Source organism: Asparagus officinalis, chromosome 1 (assembly GCF_001876935.1).
Source record: "Asparagus officinalis chromosome 1, Aspof.V1, whole genome shotgun sequence".
In the NCBI taxonomy this organism is placed as follows: domain Eukaryota; kingdom Viridiplantae; phylum Streptophyta; class Magnoliopsida; order Asparagales; family Asparagaceae; genus Asparagus; species Asparagus officinalis.
The window spans coordinates 99,786,654-99,812,846 of NC_033794.1; the positions used below are offsets into that span (position 1 = coordinate 99,786,654).

The 26,193-nt window shown below is 36.7% G+C and overlaps 1 long non-coding RNA gene across 1 annotated transcript; it reads right to left on the reverse strand.

Annotated features, from left to right (window-relative positions):
• On the reverse strand, positions 18,698–18,929 carry LOC109843488. Its single transcript, XR_002247699.1, has 2 exons — positions 18,822–18,929; positions 18,698–18,732 (listed from the first exon to the last, which is right to left on the reverse strand). It is a non-coding gene; the product is annotated as an uncharacterized LOC109843488 (long non-coding RNA).

Genomic DNA, 26,193 nt, shown 5'->3' on the forward strand with positions numbered 1-26,193 from the left:
TAGTGAATCATCGCATGATAGATTGCTATCTTAATTGAGTGACAAATAGGTGTTCATCGCATAGTAGAACACTACTAAGCGAGGGATATCAAGTCGTTCGGTGATATGGGAGTATAATGACTATGAATGGAATAGATGCACATCACATGGTAGGCCTCTACATGACAAAGTATAAAGAGTTAACTATCGGAGGTAATTATTAACGTGATAGTTTTGTGGGTCTGTCATCCTATTGGAGATATATATATATATATATATATATATATATATATATATATATATATATAATCAGTTATTTCAATAATACCGGTTCAATAAGGGAGGTCTGTAGGATGTATCATATATTTCTTCACTACAAAAAAAATTCTAGTTTAATTATGCAAATTGTACCAGGACATAACAACAACAACAATAATAACAACCAAGTATTTATCCCAAATATTTAGGATGGCTACATGAATCTTATTTTTCTATTCCATTCTGTTATGTGTCATCTCTTCCGTTAAGTTAGTTGTAATCATTTCCTTCTTAATTGCCTCTAACCTACCTCTAAATCTCCTAGCCTCATTAACTCCAATATTATCATTTTTCTAATCGGAGCACTAAGGGGTCTCCGTTGTACCAGGACCAAGCAACTTAAATTTATAAAATCTTCTAGTGTTTGTAGACAAACATGATCTCCTGTATTCATGGATCTTTCCATAATTTTGGACTAGCACGATTCTACAGTACACGAATCAGGCATTGTCATCGTCCCAACATCATGAGATATACCCTAGACTTTCCTACTTGAGCCGCAATATTGGTTTGATATTATTTACTGTAGAATTATTAAATTCTTTAGAAATATTTTTGAAGTAAAAATAGGGCGAGGAGCCCTATTCAAAAGATATATTATAAACCTCCCTAAATGGTGTGCAATAGTTATTCAAAAATGAAAGTTAGGAAGTCTAGTAAGATGTAGAAAGAGGAGCAGACATTTGTCGTCATTTGTAAAATGTGACTTTGAATGAAGAGAAGAGAAATCAAGATTGCATTTTGACCCTACCAAACTTTACTGTTTCACCTACCTCTAATACTGGTTCACCAACTATTAGCAATTTTTTATTATAATTGAAGGGCTATAAATGAGGAGGAATGGTGAGACATTAGGAACATCGGAACAGAGAGGATTAGAAAATGGAGAGATAGAAAGAATTAATTTATATAGAGAATTAATTTTTTTTTCTTTGTGTGATTCTCTGGTGAGGTTAGAGAGTGATCTCCTTTGTAATCTTATCTTTTGTGATTAGTGAATTTTTCTGCTGTTCTCGCCCGTGGACGTAAGTCACACCCGAATCACATTAAATCCTTGTATGTTGTTCTCTGTCTATACTGTGATTACACAGTACTGTACTATTATTCACTTTTGTATACACATCTTCTGTGTCTGTGGAGCACCCCACTGTAACAAATTGGTATGAAAGCCTGACTTAGGGTGCGTGCATCTGCTTATCATATGTTCTGTGGCTTCCACTAAAAGTGGATCCTCTATATCACAAAATAACTTAGATTATCATTCACCCTTTAAAGGAACTAGACACTATTTACCAGTATTATACTATTCACAAGTATTGTTACTATTGACAAATACTATTACTATTCACAAGTATAGTTATTGTTCTGGTGGGCCTAAAGATGTCTTTTATAAAATACAAAGTGGAGAAATTTGATAGAAGACACAGGTTCAGTTTGTGGAGAGTCAAAATAAGGACATTACTAGTACAACAAGGATTGTTCAAAGTCCTGTTTAGAAAGGATAAGTAGCCGAAATCCATGCCCGATGATGAGAAAGAAGAGCTAAAATTGAAGGCACATAGTGCCATACAGCTCTGTTTGGCTGATGAAGTCTTGAGGGACGTTACCAATGAAGATATCGCTGCTGGCCTATGGATCGAGTTGGAGAGCTTATACATGATGAAATCTCTAACGAACAATCTCTACTTGAAGCAACGCCTCTTCACCCTTCGCATGAAGGAAAGTATGCAAATTAAAGACCACTTAGATGAACTTAACACTATTCTTATAGATTTAAAAAATATTAATGTTAAAATTGATGAAGAAGATCAAGCCCTTATTTTGTTATGTTCATTACCTCCTTTCTATGAAAATTTTGTCAATAGTATGTTTTCTCGTAGAGATACACTTTCTTTGAAGGATGCCAAGTCAGCCTTACATTCAAAAGAATTAAGGTAGAAAGCGCCTATTGTTGGAGGTGAGGATCAAACTGATGGCTTGTTTGTCTGTGATCGTCCTGAAAAGAGTGTTGATAGTAGAGGCAAATCTTGAAACATATCTAGATCAAAGTCAAGACTAAGAAAAAAACATTGAATGTTATTAGTGTCATAAGTTTGAGCATATAAAACCTAATTGTCCAGTGATCAAAGCAAATGATAATTCACAGTCGAAGTCTTAGGAGGTGAAACCTTCAGTTGCTACTATAACTGAAGACTCTTCTAGTTCACATGAAGTACTTTCAGTTAGTGTTAATACTCATTCACATAATGAGTTAGTTCTTGATTCGGGTTGTTCCTATAATATGTGTCTATATAGGGATTGATTTGTCACATATCAGTCTATTAATGGTGGGAATGTCTTGTTAGGAAATAACATGCATTGCAAGAATGTCGATATTAGATCAATTTAAATTAGAACTCGTGATGGTATTATTAGAACACTGAGCAATGCCTAACATATATCAGAGTTAAAGAAGAACCTCATTTCTTTAGGCACCCTTGACTCCAATGGTTTTAAGTTTTTGGCTGAAGGTGGAGGAGTTAGTAAAGGCTCTCTTGTTGTTATCAAAGAAAAGAAAATAAACAATCTCTATATCCTTAAAGGCAGTCTAGTGATAGTTGCTACAGCAATGTCATATTCAGAGGATTGAGATTCTAACACTACACGTTCGTGGCATATGTGGTTAGAGCATATGAGTAAAAGATGACTAGGTGTATTAAGCAAACAAGGTCTGCTTTATGGTCAGAAAACTAGCAAACTAGACTTTTGTGAGCATTGTGTTTTTGGCAAACACCATAGAGTCTCTTTTAGTACCGGTGTTCACAAAACCAATGGTACTTTTGATTATATTCATTCACATATTTGGGGTCCCTCTTAGGTTCTATCGAAAGGTGGAGCTCATTTTCTGCTAATATTAATTGATGATTATTCCAGAAAATTTTAGGTATATTCTTTGAAACATAAGAGTGATGTATTTACAATCTTCAAGTAATGAAAGGTTATGATTAAGAAGCAAACAGGAAAAAAAGTGAAGCACCTCAGAACCGACAATGGGATGGAGTTTTGCCCTGTAGTGTTTGACCAGTTCTGCAAGACTAAAAGTATTGTGCGTCATCGTAGAGTTCAGCATACACCATAACGAAATGGAGTTGTAAAAAATATGAACAGAACACTTTAGAGAGAGATCCGTGCATGCTCTCTAATGTCGGTTTGTCAAAAGACTATTAGGCCGAGGTAGTCAATACCATTGCTATTTGATAAACATATCTCCTTCTACAGTAATTAATTTTAAGACTCTAGAAGACATATGGTTTGGTGCCACTGCTAATTACTCTCATTTAAGAGTATTTGATTACTCTGCTTATTTTCATGTTAGTTATGGTAAACTTAAACCCAGAGCAAAGAAAGCTATCTTTTTAGGATATGCTAATGGAGTAAAGGGATATAAATTATGGTGTTTTGATCCCAAATCATCTATATTTATTATTAGTAATGATGTTACTTTTGATGAGAAATCCACGCTTCACTCAAGAAAGAAGTTTGTTATTGATACCATAGGTACTGAAAATGAGTCTAGCAAGTAGGTGGAGTAAGAGAACTCAGCTTCAAAGAGAGTGCTTGAGGGTGCTCATATTGAGCCAGTTAAAACTGTGGAAGGTTCAACTTCCGATGCTGATACACCACAAGAGCAAGAAATAATATTGAAAGTGGGAGAACAAAAAAAGGCAGATTCGACCTTTTCAACGTTATACAGACACGCTTGCTTACCCTTTGAGTATAGCAGAATCGATTGAGATTCCAGAACCTTCTACCTATAAAGAGGCTATTAGTGGTAGTGACGCAGTAGATTTGACTATTGCAATGACTGAAGAGATGGAGTTTCTTCACAAGAACCATACATGGGAGTTAGTGAAGCCACCAAGGAGACAGAAGATTGTTGGCTGTAAATGAGTGTACAAGAAGAATGAAGGAACTTCGGATATAGATTCTGTAAGATACTAGGCACGCTTGGTAACTAAAGGCTATAGTCAGATTGACAGTGTGGATTTCAAAGTATTTTTTTAGTTATAAAATACACCTCAATCGGATTGTTGCTTGCCATGGTTACTCATTTTAATTTGGAGTTTAAGCAATTTGATGTGAAGACGGATTTTCTATATAGCAAGCTTGAAGAGTAGATCTTTAAGCATCAGCCAGAGGGGTTCATTGTTGAAGTTAAAGAAGGTCATGTGTGTACGTTGAAGAAATCTCTTTATGGCTTGAAACAGTCTCTGAGATAGTGGTATTTGAGATGATACTTCCATGTTTGAGCATGGTTACTCTAGGAGCAAATATGATAGTTGTGTTTATCATGAAAAGCTCAATGATGGTTCTTTCATATATTTACATTTGTATGTTAATGACATATTGATTACAGCTAAAGATATATCAGAAATCAACGAGTTGAAATCTCAACTCAAACATGAGTTTGAGATGAAGGACTTGGGAGCACCAAATAAGATTTTAGGGATGGAAATTCACAGGAATAGGTGACAAGAAAGTTTATTCTTACCTTAGGAGAAATACATTAAAAAAGTGTTAGAGAGATTTTGCATGCTTGATACCAAGCCTGTGAAGACTCTGCTTGCTGTTCATTTTCATTTTATAGCAAATTTGTCACATTAGACTGAAGAAGAGGAGCACTACAAGTCTTGTGTTCCTTATGCCAGTGTAGTAGGAAGCATTATGTGTGCTATGATCTGCATCCGTCAAGATATTTCACATGTAGTCAATGTTGTGAGTCGGTATATAGATAAGTCTAGAAAGGTCCATTGGTAGGATGTGAAATGGATGCTTAGATATTTAAGATGATTTGCTAATACTAGTTTATATTTTGGCAGGAACACAAATTCAGATTGCAGAATACTTGCCTATTCTGATTCAAATTATGCGGGTGATTTTGATAAGAGACGGTCCCTGATAGGTATGTATTCACTCTTTTAGGTATTACCATTAGTTGAAAGGTGACTCTACAGTCGACAGTTACTTTGTCTACCATAGAGGCAGAGTATGCAGTGACAAAAGCAGTGAAAGAAGACATTTGGTTGAAAGGTTTGGTTGAAGATGTCGGCTTACACTAATGTGTTACTATGATATTTTGTGATAATCAGAGTGCTATACATTTGACAAAGCATCAGTTTTATCATGAAAGAACCAAATATAAAGATGTCAGGCATCATTTTATTAGAGAAATTAAAGTCATCAAGATTAAGAAAACTAATACTATAAATAATCCAGCAGATATGATAACGAAGCCTGTATCTTCGCACAAGTTCAAGCATTATCTTTAATTGCTTGGAGTTTAACAAAATGGATGTTAAACTCGTAAGGAGCTTCTGGCAAAACAACAAGAGTAAAGAGAAGATGTTCATATTCAAAGTCAATGTGGAGATTTGTGAAATGTGACTTTGAATGAAGAGAAGAGAAATCAAGATTGAATTTTGACCACCAAACTTCACCGTTTCACCTACCTCCAATACTGTTTCACCAACGATTAGCATTTTTTTATTATAATTAAAGGGCTATAAATGAGGAGGAGTGGTGGGGTGTTAGGAACATTAGGACAGAGAGGAGTTTCAGAAGAGAGAGATAGAAAGAATTAATTTATATAGAGAATTAATTTCTTCCTTTGTGTGATTCTCTGGTGAGGTTAAAGAGTGATCTCATTTGTAATCTTCTTTCTTATGATTAATGAATTTCTCTGTTGTTCTCATCCGTGGATGTAGGTCACACTGATCGAACTAAGTTAAATCCTTATGTGTTGTTCTCTATCTCTACTGTGATTACATATACTGTGTTATTATCTACTTTTATATAGACATCTTCTATGCCTGTGGAGCCCTCCGCTACAGCATCACTCTTTACTACAAACTCAAATAAACTCCTAAAATTGACAAAAAGAACTAGTACATAATACTAGGGGGGTAATACCGGAAATAGAAGTTCATGAGCTGCCACGCCTTGCTCAGTAGCTACTAATTATCATAGATTTTTGAAAACACTACCAAATAATGGGTCTACGGGGATGGTTTATAACCGTCCCGCTAGACAATAAAACCATCTTCATAGGCCTAAGGGAACGGTTACTTATTCGATACATTTGTTTCCGTAATCTTTGGTCTAAGGGGACGGTTCATGATCTAAGTGGCGTGGTTCTTGAATTGTTCCCGTAGACAACATTTGGGGATGGTTTAACTATGGAGACGATTCATATTTTTGCAAATGGTGATGGTTATTTGGCAATGGGAACTGTTATATTTTTAAGATACCGTGACGCTTACGCACCAAGGGGGACGGTTTCAAGTTTGATCAAGGAGGACGGTTTTGTTTTCAATGGGAATGGTTTTGTTTATAATCTATGAGGACGGTTTTTATACCTAAGGATATGGTTAGCAATAGGGATGGTTTTTAACAATGGGGATAGTTTTCAGATGTAAAGATAAGGGAATGGGTATATATAGCAAAGGGGACGGTTTTCTATTTTGACCGTGCAAAAGGAAATCATCCAAATATATCACACATTTTTTGACCTACAAATTCAAAATTAAAATAGAATAAAATAAAATAAAAACTCCATGATTTATTGATAATCATATTTTATTACAATTTTATACCCTCGTTATCTATTTTATATGAATAAATATGTCACTAATAATTATTTTTATCTTTAAATGCAGGTTAATGAAGAATAATTCCAAAAATCCCATCTCTCATCAAAAGCCCTTGATTTAATAAAGAAATGAAGCAAAGAAGCCCATTGGAAAATTAATTACCAAATTATCCAAAAGCCCAAGCTAAAAAGAAGAATTAAAGCTCAAAATGCCAAAGGCCCAAGCCCAAAAACCAAACACAAGAAAAAGCTGTGGGTCGAAAAAGGAGAGAAGCAGCCATTGATAAGCACATCGATGGGCACATCGATAAGCCTATCGATGCGCCTATCGATACTCGCATCGATACGCTTATCGATGTCCTTATCGATAGCTACGGCATTCTGTTACAGATCAAATGTTGAAATTTATTGGTTTTGGATAAGATTTGAATCCAATGGCTCTCATTCACTGATATTTACTATAAATAGGGGTAGAGAGTGAGAGGTTAGAGGTGTGAAAATTTTTGTAACTCCCTTTGGAGAGGAGAGCTACGTACTCTTAATTGAGAAAGCCTTCCAAATTTATAACTTTTGTTATAATTAATAAAATAATTTTTTCACCACTTCAAATCTTCTTCTCTTTGTTGGATGATAGTGATGGAGATAAAGAAAAGTTTGAATATTTGCTTTTCTTTTATTTTTCTCTTTTATTTCTTTTTAGTAATTTCTTTATTATTGCTTATTAGTTAGATTTATATTCATGCTTGTAGTGTAGATTTATTTTCTTATCTTTTTATTTTTTTTGTACTTTTATTTGTAGAGTAGATTTATTTTCTTGCATTTATTTTTTGTAATTTATTTTGTAGTTTAGATTTTAATTCTTTGTAGTTAGATTTATTTTTTGTTCATAGTTTAGATTTTTCTTTTCTTTTTATTTTTGTAATTAGTTCTTTTCTTCTTGCTTTTATTTCTTAAGATGTGAAATTAATTCTTGTAGGAATCTTAGAATTGTATGAAACTAGTCTAATTTCCTTTATATTATATGAATTATTCTCTTACACTAAAAATGATCATGTTTAGGATAATCAACTAGAGAACTAATTGATAGAAGAAGAATTTGATAATCTATGCTTACCTTAAATGGTTTGATAGGTTATGCTTATGAATTCTAGGATTACTATCTTGTTGTTGTTCTTATCATAATTTTTATTTTGATTTAGATGATAATTTGATAGGTTATACTTTCCTTACATGGTTTGATTGTCTATGCTTAATAAATCTAAGTTGAAATATGATAAAAAGAGAATAGTTTGTATTTTATAATTGAGATTAGCTAGTGGATTTAATTCTAGATCTCTCATATCTTTAATTTAATTCTCCATCGTTTGTTTTCTTGATTTTTTTTTCTCTTTTTATTCTTGCTTTTTATTCTATTCTTTGATTCTTACTTCTCTTCGCTCAAATTCAATTTATTGTTACTTGCATATATTCAAAACAATCACTCATCATATCTCTCTTCATAATCACACGTATTCTTTAATCTTATTTTTGTCACGCACAAAACACAAGAACCAATTCTAATAATCTCTTAAAATCACCTTCCTCATGGGATCGATAACTTTTTATACTATAAATTGATCAATTGTGCACTTATAATTTTGGTACATAATTATGTCGCATTAAGTTTTTGGCGATGTTGCCGGGGAAGGTGCTAAAATAGAATTTTATTATTTTGGTTCTTTAATTTGTGTGTTTTCTTGTGAAGGAACCGTTTGGAGCTCAAAAATCTTGAATTGAAGATCAAGAACTTGGAGAATTGCTTTTAGGTAACTCTTCTTTCTAGCGTTTTCAATTCCACCCTTTTTAGTTAGCTTCACAATTAGAGACAATTAGGTTTTAAAAAAAAAGATTTTATTTTTGTTGACAATTATAAAATTCACCTTTCACTTGGACATTAACTAATAAGATAATAAATTCAAACAAGAGCTCTCTTCTCACATTTGATTGTTGTTGACCATAATTTAAAAAAAAAATATTTTTTTTCATCCTTTTTAATCACTTTTAATTTCTAGGGTTGCATTTCATATAGCTAGTAGGAATTCACCAAAGTGATTGTAGCACTTGATTTGGCACATACTTAAAACATTCTTAAGGGCAAAACCCCTAATCAAGATAAGGTAAGGGATTTCATCATCCTTTTCTTAGCCCACAAATCACTAATTCCTCACTTCACAAACCCAAGCCTCCTAAAACTCATTAGATGTTGGCCCCTAAGGACTCGAGCTCAATAAGGAACAAGAAATCCTTAAGTGAACCGGTTCAAATTTTCTCGGATTAGTTGGTGTCTAAGTCAAGGTTTAGGGGTTGCGTAAAGCGCTCCGCAAGGAACGAGCTACTTAATTGATCTCTGATCCCCCTCTAGTACTATCCTTACCTGGCTAACTACCTGGGTAAAACTTTAATCTTTTCACTGTAGGAGTTTTTGGTTAGGAGCTGGTCTAGTTGAGTTAGGCTAAACCCTAGAATTAGAATGATTGAAAAGTGATTGCTTTGATTTGTTTTAGTTAGGTTTTCTCTATCTTTTTCTTCTCATAAAAAAAACTAATTTTCGTTCTTTCTTAAAAAAATTATAAAAAGAAGTTGTTTTGGTGTATGTAAACTTGGGTTAGGGGTAATTCTCATCGTTTAATCCGTGTTGAACCAATCCAAGAAATGACAAATCAACCCATTCTCCAGGATATGTGTTACCTCACCAGAAATGCAATTCCATCTTGCATAAGGCTCACCGAAGTAAATGGAGCAAATTTCGAGCTTAGACTGTTAGACCCTAGGGGGTGATTAGGGTCTTATGCTAATCTAATCCAATTTTATACCAATTACAATTAATTAACAAGTTATCCTAGCAAGTATAAAATACAACAATATATATGAACTAGGATAAGCAATATGAACAACGAGATATATCCTAACAAAGAGATATAGGCAATGTATGTGCAAGGATATATAAACTAACACAAAGGTGATATAATTAAACTACAAATGTGATAGTGCAAAATAAACAATGCAAACACACAATATGATCACGGAGTTTGGACCTTCCGTCCTACGTCTCCGCTCTCCACTCTCGGGGAGAAATCCACTATCACAATCGGGTTTTCTACGTTCACCCGAATAACGTTTACACCTCACACTCGGTTTTCTAGCTAACCAAAAACTTTACAATCACCACTCTTGCAATCCCACTCTACACCCTCTCAAGTGTTGAACTAGACGTGTCTCCCTCAAGTGCTCGGTTACAACCTCTCCCTAGGTTCGTCAACCAACGCCACTCCTCTTAGGACGATCCCCGACTCTCGCCACACACTTCTCTCGTTGTACAAGTGTATTACAAAGTGAATCTCACAATAAGGCTCAATATAATAAATTTTTGTTCTCTACTATGGATGAGAACACAATGAAAGCTCATACTCAATTGTTACAACTCTCACCAACCCAAAATATATTATGAATGTAAATACAATAAGCTCAAGTGGGTGTGTGTAACAATGAGATAAAATCAAATCTAACTCAAATAGCAAACTAGCAATAATAAGAATATAAAAATCAATAATAAAATTGCTAGAGAAAAGAGTTAGAAAACTTCTCAATAGATCAAGAGGTAGAAGGAGAATAGTTGGATGCCCAAACACCAATAGATGGTCTCCTCAAGCTCTTGTGAAATTGATTTCTTAAACTCAAACTTCCAAATGCTTAAAAGCTTCTTAAACACACTTAAACCAAACTAAAACTCTTGTTAAAACTCTTGTTAAAACTATTTTAAACTTGGTTAAAAACTCTCTTGGATGATAGAAAATAGTTATGGTAAAGGGGTATATATAGGCTTGAAGAAGCCAACCCCAAAACCCCCAAAAAACCATTAAAAAACAAAAATCAGCAACTAGGCGTTACTGTGTAATGGTCGGCTGCTACAGTAACTTCGGTCGACCGGTACGGTTGGCCGTGAGCCATATGCAAAGCTGAGTAACGTCCAGAGAGTTTGGTGGTCGACCGCGGGTACTGTAACACTACGTATCAATTTTGTAAAATTAATTAAAAATAGTAAAACAGCTCCAAAAAATATGAAATTTTGTGGGAAGGTTTTAGACATGAAGAATAACATGTTAGAGAAAGAATTTCTGAAAAATCATTTCCCAGTTAAGAGATATAAATGTTTGAACACAGATATACAGTTTCTGAAAATCTGCTGACATACATAATTTTGTAAAATCAATTGGGCATAGTAGATCAACTCTAAAAATAGTAAAATTTTGAGAAAAGTTTCTAAACATATAGATAAATATGTCAAAGAAAGAATTTCTTGAATATCACTTCTCATTTATAAAAACTCATCTGTTTTGTAAAACATGCACGAACATGTGCACGAACAAAAACATGATTTTGTAAATTCCATTAAACATAAATCAATTCCAAACTTGATGAAACTTTGCGAAATATTTATAAACATGAAAAAAAACATGTTAGGAAAAGAATTTCTCAAATTTAATTTCTATTTGTGAAAACTCATGTATTTTGCAAGTGTGTCCAAAGCATGAAAACTCAAAACCATGCATGTATATATATAACTATATATATACATAGAAACCAAATACGTGTGTGTATATGATATTGAGCTTAAGGTACTTAACACACATAATATAAAACCTATACTATATTACCCAAGCTAAATCTTGATCTTCAATAAGCTCGACTTGGTACACATGCGGATGAAGCTTGAACTTGATCTTTAACTTTGAATTGCATAAGCTTCACCGACATTCCGCCAACCTCCATTGGATATCATCGTTGAATCTCTATTCCATCCATCATCCAACAACGTTGTTTGTCTATAATATATAGGAAAACACAGATACTAGACAAACAACATTAGTGGTAAATTGTTTGTTAAACATCATCAAAACAAGAAGGCCAACATAGACTGCATTACATAAACATGGTTCCCAAATTCCTTGGAAATGAAACAGAAGATGCATATATTTTTATCTCGGAATTTGAGGAAGTGTGTATTATGATTAAAATGAGAGAATTAACCGAAGATGCAATTAAACTTAGATTTATTCTATTTGCTCTTAAGGACAAAGCTAAAAAATGGTTATACAGCTTACCGATAAATTCCATCTCAACTTGGGAGGAATTTATCATCGTTTTTCTTTAAAAAAATTCCCTATTCATAAAACGGTAAAACATAGGAACAATATTCAAAACTTCAAAATTATCCCAGGTGAGCCATTCTGGAAATATTTTGACTAATTTAAAGATCTTTTGATCCAATGTCCTCATCATGGTCTCAAGAAATGCGATTATGCCAAGTCATATATGAAGGATTGGACTATTCTTCAAAAACATCTTTAGAATCAATGTGTCAGGGAGATTTTATGAGGAAAAATACTGATGAAGCTTGGGAATTCCTAGAGAGTCTATCCGAGAAAACAATTCAGTAGGAACACTATGATGACAGGGTTTCATCAGTTTCCCAATCTAAGTCTAGTGGTCTTTCCCTGGAGTCAAACATTGCTTCTAAAGCGAAGATGGTGATGATTCTGCGGAGGTTAGAAGCCTTAGAAATTAAGGAATGAGCGCTAGCTCAAATCAATCATGTTTCTGCCCCGAGTTATCATAACTGTCAGTCTCCTACCCACGTTTCAGAGGAATGCCCTCTCTTAGGAAATAACCATGCATTAAAACAGATAAATGTTGTATTCCAGCGCCCTAGAAATGATCCATTTTCTTCAACCTACAAACCAGGTTGGAGAAATCATCCTAACTTTGCATGGAATCAAGGAAATTCTCCCGAAAATCAAAACTTCATTCCCGCGTCGAACCAACAATTCCCTAGGCGAAATACCACCCCGGTTAACTCACCAAACAATTTTTAACAAGCTAACCTAGTTTTTCCAACCCAACATCCTCATCCTCACCAGCCTACAAATCCTTCAAATTCTGATCATGAAAAATGTTTGAGTGTCTTAGAAAAGTGTTTAGAAGCTATGATCAAAGCTTCTACACAAACTACAAACATGTTGACCCAGTCATCCACCACTCTAAATTCCTTTTTGCAAACAACCGGTCAAGTGCTCAACTCGAACACTCAAGCCATAGCTCGGTTAGAAACCCAACTTGGGCAACTAGCCACTACCATGAGCGAGAGAGAAAGGAAAATTCCCAAGTTAACCTGTTACAAACCCTAAAGACAATGGAGCCAGTTCATCCCAACCAGCCCATGTGAATGCAGTTCACACTTTAAGATCAGGAAAACAGATAGACAACCAAGTTAGAATGCCACCGGATCAAACCCCTTCTCCCATCCAACACATTCCTTCCGATGACCAAAACGCTGAACATGAGATTGAACCTGATCTAGATAGGTATAGGCTCGTTGCCCCCTTTCCAGATAGACTCAAACCTAGGAAAAAACCCCCGCAGGTTGAGAAAATCCTAGAAACATTTAAACAGGTCAAGATCAACATCCCTCTCCTAGATGCAATCGAACAAATCCCCTCTTATGCAAAGTTCTTGAAGGACTTATGTACTAAGAAAAGAACCACCAATGTCCCCAAGAAAGTCTTCTTAGTTGTCAACCTTAGTGAAATTTTTCAAAACCCATGCCGTTAAAATATAAGGACCCTGGTTGTCCCATAATTCCATACATCATAGGTAACACTCACATTGATAAGACACTTCTAGACTTGGGAGCCAGTGTCAACCTCCTTCCTTATTCAGTCTATCAACAACTAGGTGTAGGAGAACTTAAATCGACAAGATGCATTCTACAATTAGCTGATAAATCCATGAAAGTTCCCAAATGAGAGGTAGAGGATGTTCTGATCAAGGTTGAAGAGTTTATTTTTGTTGTTGATTTTAATCTCTTGGAAACGCAACCCGTTCCCAATCTCAAAAGTCAAATCCCAGTCATTCTAGGAAGACCGTTTTTAGCCACCTCAAATACTTTAATCAATTGTAGAACCGATTAAATAAAACTATTTTTTAGGAACATGACTGTTGATCTCAATATTTTTAACCTAGAAAGGCAGCCTAGTGATCCATATGATTAACCCATGGAAGTGAATTTCATTCAGGGAATATTGTAAAACCCCGTAATACTGAATGTTGTGAGATATAATAATAAACATGTTATATTGTGATAAATAACGTTTATTAATATTTGAGTATGATAGGAATTGATTTGAGATCAATTCGATATATATATATATGAATATATGAGTGCAAATGCACAAAATATGCACGAGAAAAAATCTGGGAAAAATGACCAGTTAAGAATTTATAGATTTTATACAACAATACACTTATAATCTAGGAAAACTCAAAATATAAAAGTTGTAGGTCTTATCAAGGGCTTTCCAACAAATCTTATATTACTTTATTCCAAGGTCGTACGCGAAAGTTATTGCCAAAATACCAAAGGTTGTTTTCCTAGTCAGACTAGGTTTCCTGGTTCGGGTCAAACAGGTTTGTTTCGGGTTTGCCTCAATAAATACCTATGTTTTTCATAAAAATTCTCTTCTTTTATCATATCTATGAACCCTAGCAGCCACCCTCTCCCCTCAAAAACCCTAGATCTTATTCTTATGAGTTTTGAAAGCTTTGTGAAGCAAATATCGACAAAAGGGCGAGATCATCGACGTGTGACGAGGGAGAACGGGTGGTTTGTGCTCATGGATTGCTTGCTGTTTATTTCATAGGCTTGCACATGAGATTAAGGCAATATTATCTTCATCCAAACCTATCCTCATAGTTAAATAACTAGTGTAAATGATTAATATGATGTTGAATATGTGTTTTCATGCTTTAATCTTAACCTGAGGTGTTAAAAGTCAGATTTTCAATAGTAAACCTTAAAACAAATGCTAGATTAATAATCTTTTATTGCTGTTTATGATAGTATTATGATCATGATCATTAGGGTTTTTCATAATTTTATTCATATATGAGAAATTTAAGTGATGTACTATATATATGTTTTTTTTTGTAGAAAACCGCAGCACTTGTATAATATTTAATTGAGCGTTTAAGATAGCAAACAAACTCCAAATTTAACCAAACTAGTTTTAAATGAAATATATATGTGTCTAGTTTCTAAAACAGAAAATCATTCTTAATAAGAGTTTGTATAGAAAAAGATATATTATATTTACTAATAACATGTCCTGCAGAAAAATGGCTACACATATATAATGTTTAACTGGAGATTTGGGATAACAAATGAACTCTAAACTGAACCAAACTTATGTCATTTGAAAGATGTGTGAATCTAGTTTTCAAAACAAAAAACTATTTGTAAAAATAGTTTTCCTAGAGAATGATATGATTATTATACTAACAGATATCATGTCTGTTTTTCCTGCTCGTTTTGTGGAGCTATGTTGCGCCGTTTTGAGGTGCGTTCGCGGAGTTTTGAGCCGTTTGATGTTACACGTATAGTCATGAATATGTTGTGTTATACATTTGAGAATCCTAAGGGGATTATGATAAATTTTTATTTGATCATATTTGAATTAGATATCATTCATATACATGTTGAATGTCGTTGATGAGCACAGCTCAGTACTATATGGGATAGTGCGTCGACATACCAAAGATACAAAGATTTACATGAGCTGGATATCGTTGATGAGCTTAGTTTAGTACTACATGAGGTAGTGCATCGATATTCCATATATACAAACCATTAAGTCGGATTTTAGGAGACTTGATCTAGCTGTCCGTCCCACACTAGGGTGCGATGAGGCTCGTGAGCCGTATTTTTAGGATACTTATTTGGTAGTCCATCCCGCACTCATGTTATGCACTAAGATCACGATGAGACTAATGAGTCGTGTACACAGTTCAGGATACCTACAGGGTAGTCCGTTACACTGAGACAATTACTTGATAGTCTAAGTATGGCAGATGCCGATTATGAATATGACCTATCATTAAACTTTATGACTGAGATACGTTACTTTTGAAAGTATACAAAATTATGTGTTGGTATTTTATTCTATCTCTCCAGTGATAGTGGAAGATATTATAAATACGATGTGTTGATATCTTATTTCTTTTACTGTCTTTTTTTTTTTTACTTCTTAGTTGGGATCAATGATTAGAGATTCACAACTTGAGACTTATGGTATATACATGAGGGTTTCCTTGTTTGGATTATTTCGCTTAACGTACCAGTCTCGTGTTATGGATTTCTAATTATTGGTTTTATTAGATTGTCTTTTCTTAGTTCGGTATTAATATTTAGATATCTACAATTTGAGGCTTATGGTATATACATGAGGGTTTCCTTGTTTGGATTATTTCGCTCGACGTAGTACGTCTCGTGTTGTAGGTTTCTAAATGTTAATCCTACTTAGATACGAGAAAATGAATCTAGGTAGACTATGCTTAATAGATAGAGCATTCACTCCATCTAGTAGCCCTTTCCCTGGGGCGGATGGAGGTAATCTTGCTGTAGTGCTCTGACGCTCTTGTTATTATTTTTTTCTTTTAAATTACTTTTTAGGTAGTTCGGAGTTTCAGAGAGCCACAGAGTGACGGAGTTCTGGCATAGTTGCCGTCGTGTATTTTTACTTGTAGAGACTTCACTGTAGTTTTGAGTTTTATCCAGACATTAGAGTTTCATATTCATATTGTAAAGACAGTGTGCCTTAGTATGATTTTTAGTTGATTCATGTTGAGATATTTTTATTATTCAGATATCAGATGTATTATAGTTGAGACATGATTCTTTTCATTTCTGAGATATCTCTTCTATATCATGTCTATTACATTTATTCCCTTTATTTTGCCTGTTTGTACTTGCACTTCTATTTGGTTCTACTAGAGGATATTACTGTGATTAGTGAAACATGCTTATGCACAGTGTGGGTGCATGGCAGGTTTGACATCTCTGGTTTCACCTTGGACTGCAGCCTTGTGTGAACCCAAGGGCGTCACAGTTGGTATCAGAGCTCTAGTTTCAGTATCCTTAGGATCATCTTGTGTCGAGTCGTGGATCTAATATAGTGTTTCCTAGGAATCATGTATAGAGTCCACTAGAAATTCCTAGAATGAGTGAGGACGTTATATACGTATATTCAAAAATTTACAAATTTTTTTTTGGTGACAACTACCTTGCTTTGATTGAAAAGTAAATGCATGAATGATAAGTGATACGATTTTTCCTATTGGTATATGTTATGTTATTTATGATTGGGATCTCACTTACTGTGTCAAATAAGATATCATCTTGGTATTATAAACATTGGAACGAGGACGTGGTCGAGGTAAAGCTTGTACCCGGAGAGCTGGACAAGTAGAGCCCGAGCCGCAGTAGGCTCCAAAGTATCTGATCGACTTGGTAATACCGATTACAGAAGCAGAGACTAGCAACACTCGAGGAGTGAGTAACAAGCCAAATTTTACTCTTTGAAGTTCTACCACCAGTTGTACCAGCCGTACCTATTGAAGAGGTAATACTGAAGGTCTCACCATCGTCACATCCAGCTATTAATAGAGTCACGGAGTAGGAAGTTTGGCTCTGTAAGATTGAGGAAGATATTAGAAGTTAGGAGCACAAAAATTTTAGGGCACATCGGATTCAGTTACAACCTATAAATGGAGGAAATATGTGAGAAATACTTTTAGATTTACTTAACGTCGACTCAGTGCAGAAGCAGAGGCTGGCAGCTTTTAGCCTTAAGGGTGATGCAGGAGGATGGTATAGGCTTCAGTTCACTCTGGATCATCGGATGGCCCTCACTTGGGAGGATTTCGTGCATTTCTTCGACGAGCAGTACATCTCTTCCGCGGCACGGGCCGGGAAAGAGCTAGAGTTGTCTAAGCTAGAGCAGGGAGATATGTCTGTGGCTGACTATGAGAGCTAATTTATGAGTCTTCTACGTTTCACGGACATGTAGCAGTCAGGAGAGCGACAGGCGCAGATGTTTCTTATGGGACTTCGCCTAAGTCTTCGCCGTTACCTAGTTTCCAGAAGATTCCATTCAGTCCGAGAGGTCGCAGATGCAGCTATATCGCAGGAGACAGAGACTGCGATGTTCCAGAAGAACAAGGAGGGCAACAAGTCGGGATAGCAGAATGACAAGGGCAAGGGCAAGAGACCTCACTACACACCTGAAATCTACCATAGCGGCTGAAAAACGCTATGGTATTTTTTCATAGCGTTTTAATCAACGCTGTGTCAGAACCCACTATAGTAGGTCTGTGACTTTACATAGCGTTTCCCCAAACGCTATCAAAAAGTTTCCAACCATAGCGTTTTTATGTAGCTATAAAAGAGTATTCAATAGCGTTTCTATATTGCTATGACAAATATCTTTCATAGCGGTTGAAAAACGCTATTAGTTAGTTTTCATTCATAGCATTTCAACACTGCTATTGTCTTACATTTGATAGCGTTTGAGTTACTACAATGACATTTCAGCGAATGTTGTCTTTCTTCTTTTAATAGCATTTCAATAATTATTTCCACTTCTTATAGCATTTCAGTTGTGCCTATAAACCTTTGAGGTTGAACTAGAAATAACTTCCAATTGTGACAACCATAAAAGAAAATATTTCATTTAAAGGTTCAAACTGATACATAACCAAGTTGTAGCATACAAGAAGAGTCAACACAAATGTGCCAAAAAAAATACTAGTCTTTGGATAATCCAACATGGAGTACAAGAAATTAACCATAGTACACAGAACAACAAAAATTAACTTTGATGCATTACATATGACTTGGGAGACTCATCATCTTCAGAAATTGAGTACTAGTACTGCTGCAAAAACATAAATTAACAACACCAAAATTACAACTATAACAAACATGATAAAGTAAAAACACACGATTGCAAGACGTATAACTTACCAGCTTTTTAAAGCATAACAACTTTGTCTGATGGCCAAGCTATTGTCGTACCAACGGCATCTTCAATGCATTCTAACTCAGATGTCGGCCTCCAAAGAGATGCACTAGGGATCCAAAGAGATGCATCTATCTGAAAGTTGATTGTGGGCAAAATAACCCACCATAGCTACATGTTAACATAAAAGGGCCATGTAAAAAGTTTTGCTGGATCTATTAAAATAAATAATCAACAAAATAAAAGTGACAAATCAGTCTATTTGATAATGAACTTACTCTGGTAAAGATTTTGAATTATGAGCATCAATAGATAATAAAAGATACCACTCGTTTCCTAAACAAAAGCAGACTGAAAACTAAGAATACATAGTAACACATATTATAAACTGAAAGCTGACGATAAGAATAGCATGTTTTTTCAGAAGGCTCACCAAGGTTAATCCGCCGGTGTGATGCAGCATTAGATGGTTGTTTTGGGTCCATAACCCAAAGAGACCTATCAATTTCATCCATGGTAGACCAAAACTCCTGCAACTTCTCTAAGTGCTATTTGTTGTAAAGACATCATAGTAAACATAATACATAATACATAGTATAAAAATATAGAAGCGAAGAGGTCTAAGTTTATCTACCGTTTTGTGTACCTTGTTGAATTGCCTCACAATATCTTTCAATCTGGAGTTTTTTGACCACTCAAACTCACTGATGTAAGGAACATCCTACAACAATATAACAAAGATGGTACAAGTTAGATTAACTGTAAAGGTAGAATTTTAGGGAGATGCATTCTTCAATTCTATAGATAATAATTTAACCTCGATTATGGAAGAGAAGACCTTTTTCCTTTGCATATTAACTATAAGAAACAAGTTGCCAATTGTTCATTAACAACAACAAAGTCTTCGTCCAAAAATATTTGGGCTGACTAAATGGATCATACTCCATCATTCAGTTCCATTAAGGGTTATACACTCCACTAACTAATAATTACCATATCCTTCTTAATGATTTATCATATAAAGCTAATTACAATAATGCATGTGGTGGCTCATGGCTAGAATAATTAATCAAACTGACAGCGAAAATCGAAGGAGAGCTATGAGGATAGTTTCTAGGCAACGTGATCTCCAAAGTATGTGCTCTTCCTTTCTTATCTCTGAGGACAAAACAAGCAAAAGGAGATGACATTGAGATTTATGAAGTACAAAATTGAGAACTTATCGCTAAAAAATAAGAGCAACAATTCTGCAAACACTTCACAGATTATGAATTGAACTGGAAATAGGTAGGAGTAATCAATCAGCCATTCAAGAACTCGATTTTCCTAAAACCCTAGAGAAAAGTTTGGGGGAGTCAACCGTAACCTGGGAGTAGATGGAACGGTAGAGAGGCGCTGGCGGCGGTTCCATGATATGCATCAATCATACATTGGCCATGGAAACGCACAATTAATGTAGCACATAAAATTGATTAACCCCTTTCATGAAACAAAATAGAAAGTGCATACTCATCACTTAAAGCAAAAATTATAACTTGAACATTCCAAATTACCTACGTGGAGCTTGTTACTAGTCTTTTCCCCCTTTTTGAAAATTTCGTTTCTTACTTTGCTATTGGCAGTCTCCCCATATGATTCAGAATTCAGGATATCTCATAACCAAACATGAAACTTCTCCTATCAGCTATATCAACTTAAGAACTTTGAACTTTGGTAAGTACAAAGTAGAATATGTGTGCTTTATATTTTCAATGTTACTTAACACTAATTTCAAATCAATATGCAACCAAGATAGATGATCAAAGAATGACAACCATTCACAAATAAAATTGAGAAATGAAACTTTGAGGATGCTACTTTAGAAGTAACTATGAGATGTGTATAACACGCATTTTTAATACTACTCTAACTTCCATCAAATTGACCAGTCACCCGGTCATACACAAAGTCAAATCTGCAAACACTTCACTTAGCAAAAAAAATGTATAAAAATGCAGCAGTCTATGAGTTACTTCTAAAGTTGGGTAAATATATAACAGAATCCGTTGCAATAGACAACTCTATGAGTTATACTAATCTTCACAGTAGAATATTCAGCAGTCTAATTCCTTTAGAAAAATAAGGCTATAATTAGATTGATTGGTATACAGCTAAAAACTTGTACACAGGTACGCACGTGATAAAAACAAGTAAAAAGGAGGCAAAGATCCCCAGCGATTGTGTCACAGTTATGTGTTAGAAAATATACTTCTAAGATACAGAAATCAATATTTCGATAACTAACCACGAACATCTACATGTATGAAGTATCTCAGCAACATGATCATATCCATTGCATCATCCAACACAATCTTAGTCCTTCTGGTGAAACTAAAGATCCAAAACTATACGCAATAAAATACCCCAAACTAGCTAGTTTCATTAAGATTTAGCACTCAAGATATAATAATCTGTTACATTTGTAGCGCATCAAATAAAAACATATTTTTAAAAATCAGCAAAAAGTTACCTCCTTGGTAACTATACAGAGCCTACCACCGACCATCCCGTGCTCGACGAAAATCCTAGCCGCATAGCCCAAGGAATTCCCTCCACTAACAATAACGAACCTAAGCATTCACACAAAAATTACACTAAAATGAACAGAAAAAAATCAATTTTCGACAAAGTCTTATGTAAGGAGACTCACTCTCGGTTCTCGTTTGTGAAATTTGAAGCGGCGACAACAAACGATCTGCAAAATGATGCAAGAGATGGCAAGCGACAACAAACGATCTGTGAAATTAATCCCTCGAATCTTCAAATAAGAGGGGTTTCAGAGGTGGACGACAGACGAGGAGAGGCTCCAGCGGGCTCCGGCGGTGGACGAAAGACGAGGCGGTGGACGAAGAGGAGGGTCGGGTTTGGAGGCGGCAGCGGCGGCGAGATGCTGCGATAGCAAGTCGGAGGCGGCACAGGCGACGACTCGGAGGCGGCACCGGCGACGACTCGGAGGCGGCAGCGACGAGTCGGAGGGATGTTAGGGTTTGGGTGAAAGAAAAGGAACGGGAACTGGGTTATTTGTTGATTCTCGATTGGGGGTTTTTAGAATGGTTTTCAACATGCGGTTTTAATTTTTTGTGTCCCGCTTAAAGATTTCAACGCGCCAGAACAAAAATAAAAGCGATCAATTATTGATAGCGTTTAAAATTTTTCAAACGCTATAAAAAAATATGGCACATATAATCTATAGCATTTACAACATAAACGCTATCATTCAATGCTATAAAAAAACAGTTTTGTTGTAGTGCCTTTTGCTGGACTAGGAGGACCCCAGCAGTGGGGTAAGAACTTTCATCACCATCAGCAGGGCAAGTTCAAGAAGGGGGCACAACATGACTCGAGAGCACCACCGCAGCGCAAAATTCAGGGTGCATGCTATAACTTCAACAATATCGGGCATAAGGCCAAGGACTGTCGCAGTGCGCCAGCAGGAGGCCAGCAGGGCAGAGGTCAGGGCCAGCAGCAGAATCGAGGACATGTTCAGCAGCAGAACCGTGGTCAGGGTCAGCATCAGCAGGGCCACGGTTACGGCCAATAGCCACAGTAGAGGATTGAGGCACCACCAGCTATTCCTAGGATTAAGGGGCCAGTAGGCCAGATTCGCGCGATTCAGGATATTCCCGAAGGACAGATAGTCCCGTATATTCCATCATAGTCAGTTCAGTAGTCGCCAGCCACTGGCAGAGTCTATGCAGTCGTACCACATGATCACAATACAAGCGGAGCTATAGTAGAAGGTACTTTCTTAGTAAACTCTTTTCCAGCTCGGATCCTGTTCGATTTTGGAGCTTCCCATTCTTTTATATCTCATGCCTTCATGGATAGGCTCCAGTTAGTCGCACATCCTTTAGATATTCCGTTGTCCGTCTGTACTCCCTTATGGGAGGTATCCCTATTAGAGAACGTCTGTAGGAGATGTGTCATCAGCTTAGATGAGTCCGAGTTTATCATAGATTTGATCGTCTTACGGATGTCGGATTTTGTCGTCATTCTTGGTATGGATTGGTTATCATCCTACCATGTTAGCATTGACTGTTTTGCGAAAACAGATAGTTTGCGAGCGTTCGATGGGTCTGAGTTGATCGTAGCGACCTCACATGGTAACCAGTTTGCGGAGTCATTTCTAGCCTATATCGAGGAGGTGATGCTGAGAGATGCTGATTTGTGTGAGACTAGGGTTGTCTCGGATTTTTAGGATGTCTTTCAAGACATACCGGGGCTACCTCCTGTGAGAGAGGTTGAGTTCTGCATCGAGTTGCAGCCAGGCACAGCACCGATATCTCGAGCTCCCTATCGTATGGCACCTGCTGAGATGAGGAAGCTACAGACTCAGCTAGACGAGTTGTTGTCTCAGGGTTTTATTCGTCGGAGTCATTCTCCATAGGGGGCGCCGGTCCTTTTCGTGAAGAAGAAGGACGGCAGTATGCGTCTTTGTATAGATTATCGGGAGTTAAACAAGGTCACTATCTGGAACAGGTATCCATTACCGATGATTGATGACTTGTTCGACCAACTGCAGGGAGCGCAGCACTTCTCGAAGATTGATCTTCATTCTGACTATCATCAGTTGTGGGTTCGGAAGATGGATATTCCCAAGACTGCCTTTATGACTCGTTATGGGTCCTTCGAGTTTCTTGTCATGCCATTTGGGCTAACCAATGCACCTGCGGTATTCATGAATTTGATGAATCAGGTTTTCCGTCCATACTTGGACCAGTTCGTGATAGTATTCATCGACGACATTCTAATCTATTCGAGGTTGGAGGCAGAGCACGAGCAGCACCTTCAATTAGCATTGCAGACTTTGCGGGAGCACCAGCTATATGCCAAATTCAGCAAGTGCGAGTTTTGGCTATACGAGGTCAGATTTTTAGGCCACGTCATCAGCAAAGAGGGCATTGCAGTGGATCCAGCTAAGGTTACGGTAGTACTTGATTGGGAGCCACCGATGATAGTTACCGAGATCCGTAATTTTTTGGGTTTGGCTGGCTATTACAGGAAGTTCATTCAGGACTTCTCAAAAATAGCTACACCACTTACACACCTTACAAAAAATGGTGTACCTTTTGTTTGGAGCACGGAGTGTCAGGAGCCCTTTGAGACTTTGAAGACTAAGTTGACTACAGCGCCAGTTTTGACCATTCCTAGCAGTGATAAGACCTTCGTAGTCTACACAGATACGTCGTTAGTGGGTCTAGGAGGTGTTTTAATGTAGACCCAGAGGGCAGTAGCATACATTTCACGTCAGTTGAGAACGCATGAACAGAACTATTCCACACATGACTTGGAGCTAGCAACAGTAGTCTTTGCATTGAAGACATGGAGACACTACCTGTACGGGGTACAGTTTGAGCTATTCACAGATCATCAGAGCTTAAAGTACCTCTTCTCTCAGAAGGAACTAAATCAGAGACAGCGATGATGGGTTGAGTTCATTAAGGATTATGAATTTGCGATTCAGTATTACCCGGGGAAGGCGGATGTCGTAGCAAACGCATTGAGTAGGAAGCGTCGTCACAAGATTGCAGCTTTGAGATGCTCGTTATATCGAGATCTCCACACACATAGCCAGTTCGACTTTAGATCAGATATTGGCGGGAGCAGTGTATTTTTAGGAGCTTTATCCGTACAGCCATCTTGGAGTGACAGAGTGGTCAGAGATCAATTGGACGACTCTTGGATTCAAGCCCGGAAGGGAGAGATTTCCAAAGAGCCAGAGGCTGATTGGACCGTTGGAGCAGATGGAGGACTTCGGATGAAGGGCCGATTAGTAATACCACCTAATGCTCAGCTGAAGAAGGATTTATTCGACGAAGTGCATCGTACCAGGTATACAGTGCATCCAGACACAACGAAGATGTACAAGGATCTGAAGAGACATTTTTAGTGGAGATGCATGCGTAGAAAGATTGCAGAATATGTAGCTAAGTGCTTTACCTGCCAGCAAGTGAAGGCAGAACATCAGAGACAGGCAGGAACCCTACAGTCTTTACCCATTCTGGAGTGAAAGTGGACAGATATTTCTACGGACTTCATTGTAGGATTGCCGAGATCAAAGAAAGGGAATGATTTAGTTTGGGTGGTAGTAGATCGGCTGACAAAGTCAGCACATTTCATACCAGTAAAGACGACATACACGGCAGAGACGTATGCACGGATATTTATTCAGGAGATCGTGAGATTACATGGAGTTCCAAAGACGATTGTGTCAGATCGAGGCTCGATTTTCACTTCACATTTTTGGAGAAGCTTCCAGAACTCTTTCGGCAACAGATTATCTTATTCTAGTATGTTTCACCCGCGGACGAATGGGCAGACGAAGAGAGTGAACCAAATATTAGAGGACATGTTGCGGGCATGTGTCATTGATTTCCAGGGTAGCTGGGAGGACCACATCCCATTAATCGAATTCGCTTATAATAATAGCTACCAAGCGACTATTGGGATGGCACCGTACGAAGCATTGTACGGGAGGCCTTGTAGATCACCTATTTGTTAGGCAGAACCAGAGGACAGCCTATTGTTTGGACCAGAGCTTGTGAGGCAAACTACGGAGAAGGTAGCAATCATTCGAGAGCGCATTCTTGTAGCGCAGAATCATCAGAAGAGTTATGCAGATCATAGGCGACGATCGTTAGAGTTCCAAATTGGGAACTATGTGTTATTGAAAATATCACCAATAAAGGGAGTTCAGCGTTTTGGCAGACGAGTAAAACTTACCCCGAGGTATATTGGACCATTCCTGATTATTGAGCGCATTGGAACTATTTCATATCGACTAGACCTACCAGCATCCATGTCGAGCATACACAATGTTTTTCATGTTTCGATGCTTAAGAAGCACCTACGCGACGAGGAGGAGCAGTGAGTATTAGACGCACCAGAGATTGAGATTTAGGAGGATCTGACTATTATTGAGATTCCTGTATGTATTCTTGCCAAGGAGGACAAGAAGTTGAGAAACAAGGTAATACCTTTAGTTAAAGTTCAGTGGAATCGGAGAGGAGCTGAGGAGGCTTCTTGGGAACGCGAAGAGGATATATGTCGCGACTACCCACACCTGTTTGAGCAGGTAAATTAAATTTAGTATGACTTATTTATGATTTGTGGCTACCTGTATGGTAATGTTTATACTTAACGCTAAAATGATGGTATTAACACTTAACTCCTAAGTACTCGGAACATATGGTATATATATGAGGGGTTCCTTGTTTGGATTTTTCGCTCGATGTACTTGTTCCATTTAGTTAGGGGTTAAGTGAGGGTATTTGTATTTTAGACTGTTAAGTATAGATATTGAGGATGATTCTCAGGAGCGCGAAGATGTTATGCATC